At 45.1% G+C, this 5,000-nt stretch overlaps 1 protein-coding gene across 1 annotated transcript in view; it reads right to left on the bottom strand.

Moving 5' to 3' along the window:
• The window catches only part of adamtsl4 (ADAMTS-like 4), a 22,560-nt gene that overhangs the window by 12,953 nt on the left and 4,607 nt on the right, over positions 1 to 5,000 (bottom strand). The gene's annotated exons all lie outside the window — the stretch shown is intronic.

Below are 5,000 nucleotides of genomic sequence, written 5' to 3'. Positions count from 1 at the left end.
GTGCAAAATGCACTACAACAACCACACCACAAACAATGCTGCCATAACTTAACACATGTTTCCTCTCAGAACACTATGACCTAAAAAACACTAACATCTTGAAGCATTGCCAATTGCATATATAAAATGTTGCTGTGTCCTCCAGTTTGGCATAGATTTCCTGTAGTGTTGCATTGAAAAAAAGAGAAAAAACACAGACAAACACTTCTTTGGACTACAGTAATAAAGTTTGTAATATTACAGTATGACAATCCAAGCCAAGTATCTGCTGACAGTGTTCATATGTTGGTTTACCTCCCACAAAAGATGTCACAATTGAGTGTGGTAAATGTACTGTAATTGTAAATACAGTAAATACTGTAAGTGTTTTATGAGAAACTGAGAATAACAATTTTCAGTTTTTGTAATGCAAATTACATACAGTAAGTACGTAATATATGATCCAGAAACAAATCACAAACACAACAGTTTTTTTCACTGTGCTTTACTTTTTGGAGATTTAGCTGAAATGACCACCAGGTGTTTTGCATTGCAAAACTTATCCTCTGTGTTTTGTACAGATCATTGTATGTAGTGTTACTTTTACGTAAAAAAAGTAATTCCATGCCAATTCACCAAGAACTATGGTGCACAGGGGGGAAAAAATCTAAATTACTGTAAAATAAAATAAATAAACTATAAACTAAATATTTTTTCTTATTCAAACATGTAACTTCATTTGTCTGTCCAAATGCAGCATCTTTCCATCTACAGTGATCTAAATTACTGTTAGGTTTTGAACAGAAAGTTCACTGTTTTGAACAGAGTATCTAAACATTGGTAAAATATGCTGTAGTTCCACAGCGTTTTGCCGGTAGTGAACATTGACTGGGGCAGGTATCCATGAAAATTGGAAGAAGGCGTCATTGCCAGCATTTGTATCTTAGCATAGGGGCAAGTAACCACAGTTTGGTTCACATGGTCTACTGGTATGCTCACTGTGTTAAGTGTTTAGGGAATGTGAACATGGTTTAGGTAAATTGCCTAAAACGATAGGAAAAAACTGTAACCCAGATATTTGTGCACTCCTGTCCAACATTGTGTAGGGTTTGAATTTTAAACATGGCAAGAATAATGGTGTTGTTAAACACCTTTGGTGAGACAAAGGTTTTGAATGTGATTGTGCAACAATCAAACAAAATATGCTTATCAAAGTGATCTCCACATTATCTTCAGTATATAATCAATCAACATGTATATGGGTGGATATTTATCTGATCAAGGTGTATTCAAAAAATAAAGGATACTAAAGATATCTCTCATATTTGTATAAATAGGTCATCTCAATCCATCATAATTTCAAAAATGTCTCTGTCTGCTAGATTTGTTTTGCCTCACTCTTTCACAACTCGGGTATAGAAAGAGATGGAGAGAGATACTGAGAGGGAGAGAGTGTTTCTGAGAAAGAGAGAGATTAGGAGGAGGGGGGCAGCGTTCACACACTCTCGCCCCTGCCCTCCCCTGTCCTTGGGTGGCTCTGTCAGCTATCTCTGAGACATTATGAAGGAGTTAATGACAGAAGACTTTAACTTTCCCAGCCTCTTCGTCTATTAGGATTTCTGTTTGATTGCTCAATGATTCCCTCATAATTTTTTATTCGTCCTTATTGCTCAATTATTGGCCATTTTCAACTTATGATGCAGTTCTTGGCCTCTCTTTTCCCAAAATCCATCTGACTCTTTCACACTCACCCTAAGTCTATTCGCATGCACATGTCGGTGTGTGTGTTTGTGTGTGTGTGTGTGTGTGTGTGTGTGTGTGTGTGTGTGTGTGTGTGTGTGTGTGTGTGTGTGTGTGTGTGTGTGTGTGTGTGTGTGTGTGTGTGTGTGCATGCGTGCGTGCGTGCGTGCGTACGTGCGTGAGTGTGTGTCTAGTTATTGGATGTTTCAATCACTTTGTAGAGCACAGAAAGACCCTAGATCAAGATTTAATATGCAGCTTTAATACCCTGATAGCAATTCACTACACATATTCATCCCTTTAAAATCCCTCTGTCTATATTTTACAGTATCTCCCTATATATATATATATATATAGTGTATATCTATCTCTCTGTGTCCCTCTCCCTCTCCCAGGCTTTTTCCTAGAGCTTAGGCAGTGGAATATGTGCAGCCCAAATACAGTATACTGCCCTGCTATCTCGACGTCTAAACAAACTCCCACAGAGAGCGCATGAGAGAGCGATACAGAGGGAGAGGGAGCCTTACACTAATAACCAGCATTACAAGCACCTGCACAATGTTAGTATCATCAACTACTATCAATCCCAGCCAGGGCTGGCCGCAGCAAGGCTGTTTTCAGCTCAAAGTTCCCCTGACCCGTCGGCAGGGGGCCGGCTGTTGTTTGCATTACCAGCGGCACAGGGCCCGGTCCCGGCTCCCCATACTGATTAAACGCTCCGGGGTCCCTCCAGAGCCGTGGTCTGGAGGGACCCCGGGGCCTGGGGCTCGGCAGCTGCAGCAGTGGGACCCGCAGCAGCAGGTGGGACACTGAGACCATGGAGCGCGGGTCTGGTGCAGCAGCCCGTGAACATCCAAACAGATGACCACAGCTGTACATCAGCTACACAAACCTGCTCCCCAGCGCTGGGTGCTGATGGGAACCCCGATAGCGGGGTCTGGACGCAGGCCAGGCCAGAGCGGGGCCAGGAGTAAACAGAGCGACGTGGATTACTTAGCGCTGTGAATGAGAGCCCTCTCTCTCTCTCTCTCTCTCTCTCTCTCTCACTGCCGCCCATACAGTCAGCCTTGAGCCCTGCTGATGCCAACCCTGGCTGGATGAGGGGGCTACCCTCCCTCCCTGGATCTGCTGTGTGCATCATCAATCACTGCGGTGGCCTTCACCCAGAGAGTGTCCCGGTAGCGGGAGTAGGAGCAGGGACGGTTGGACCGCTGCCCTAAGGGAGTGTCCCGTGGGAACATGAGGGATGTCATGGCTCCTGGAAGTCCCTGTCTACTCGCACTCGCTGCTATTGTGCCTGCTACTCTCCCCCCAGCCCTCGCGCACTCTCTCTGTCTCTCTCTATCTGTCTCTCTCCCACTATCAATCTCCCCTCCTCTATCCCTGGCTTCACTCAAGGACAGGGCTTCTAGAGTATTCCCAGAAAGGAAGGCAAAAACCATCAAGTAGGCTACATACCAAACCAGAAAAGTCCATTCCCACAATATCCATCCATTTATTCTCACATCATATCGTATCAATCTATCCATCCAACTACCCCATGGCATTCATGAATGTATCCCCCCCCCCCCCCCTCTCTTTCTAACCCTCATGTTGAGGGTTGGGTGTTTTCATGTTTAGGCAGACATCTTGTCTCCAGCCCGATAGCCTGACCTGGAATCCTGGCACAGACACTGGGCATCCTTCATCTAGAGCCGAGGCCAAGGCTGCTCTGATTGGACCAAACAATACAAACACATTTATTTTGGTTTGTGTGCTTGTAGAACAAACCAGAATGTAGCTTCACTCCCAGGAAAGCTGCCTCCGCTCTGACCTCTGTGGACACGGCTTTGGTTGTACCGTGTTAACCATCCATTATTTATAGCTCTAGGGTTGGACAGGAGGAACTGATTGACTCAAGATCCAACTGATATGGCGTCGCACCCACGTACCATTGCGCTCACACACGCAAACAAATTAGGCAATTTCCCCGGTAGTCTTCCAGATCTGTCAAGCCCCCATCTGTAGTCAAATGCCTCCATGTATACATTTATAAAAGCCACACACAAACGCACATATAATCACACACACACACACACACACACACACACACACACACACACACACACACACACACACACACACACACACACACACACACTCACACAAAAACAAAAAGGCATGTGTACGTAATATTATTATGTTTTCCAACATCCATTCTCTCTCCCTCTCTCCCCCCCTAGTGTCCATGAGTTTAAAGCTGTTCTCCCTCTCTCTCTCTCTCTCTCTCTCTCTCTCTCTCTCTCTCTCTCTCTCTCTCTCTCTCTCTCATCTTTGTAGAATTTCCTCTGTTTACCGTTTCTCTGTACCCCTTGTGGGGCTGGAAAACAAAGACAATCTAGGGCGCACTGAACTATCAGGCACTTTACCAAAACAACTGGCTGAAGCACACATAGTCAGAGCCACACAAACACACATGCGCTCACTCACACACGTGCAAGCACTCAATGTCCCTTTAATGTGACAAAGCACTTGCATCCCATCAGCTATCACCCACTTCCCTCCTCTCCCTCTCTCTGTCCCTTTTCAATGTGTTCTGTGTCTCTCTGTTCATCCGAGCCGTCTCACTATCTCACTGGGTAGGAATCCATGTGCGCAGCGAGGGAGCAGGGAGGAGAGCGCCTTGGCAGGACACAACGGAGAAAGGGTTACGATGGAGGGATGAGGGGGAAAAAGAAAAGAAGCAGGACCGTTTTGTTACACGAACAATAACAGACACCCTGCTCAACACTCCTCGCTCTGGCTCTAGGACTGTCTCTCTCTCTCTCTTTCTTTCTTTCGTTCTTTCTTTCTTTCTTTCAAACAAATGTGCAAACACTTACTCACACACACACACACACACACACACACACACACACACACACACACACACACACACACACACACACACACACACACACACACACACACACACACACACACACACACACACAACTCTATATCCTATAGGCTAGGGCTGTGCTGTTCCATTAGCAGCAGAGATTGCGGTTGGATTGGAGACCGGCCAATAGCCACAATCAGCACTGTAGCATTCACGCATGTGGACACAAACACACAGGTGCAATAGACCCCCACACACACTACACTACATTATTATTATTATTATTATTATTACTACAAATGAACGCCTTTACATTTAACGCGCAGTCCTGCGTTGTGTGCCGTTCAGATTGTGATCTTAACAACCCTGATTTTTGGACCATTGGACATTAAAAAGATTTGCTACATCGTACAGTAGAGTG

This window comes from Gadus chalcogrammus, chromosome 4, assembly GCF_026213295.1.
Source record: "Gadus chalcogrammus isolate NIFS_2021 chromosome 4, NIFS_Gcha_1.0, whole genome shotgun sequence".
Taxonomy (NCBI): domain Eukaryota; kingdom Metazoa; phylum Chordata; class Actinopteri; order Gadiformes; family Gadidae; genus Gadus; species Gadus chalcogrammus.
Note: the sequence above shows the minus strand (reverse complement) of the source record. Positions and strands in the feature narration are given on the sequence as shown.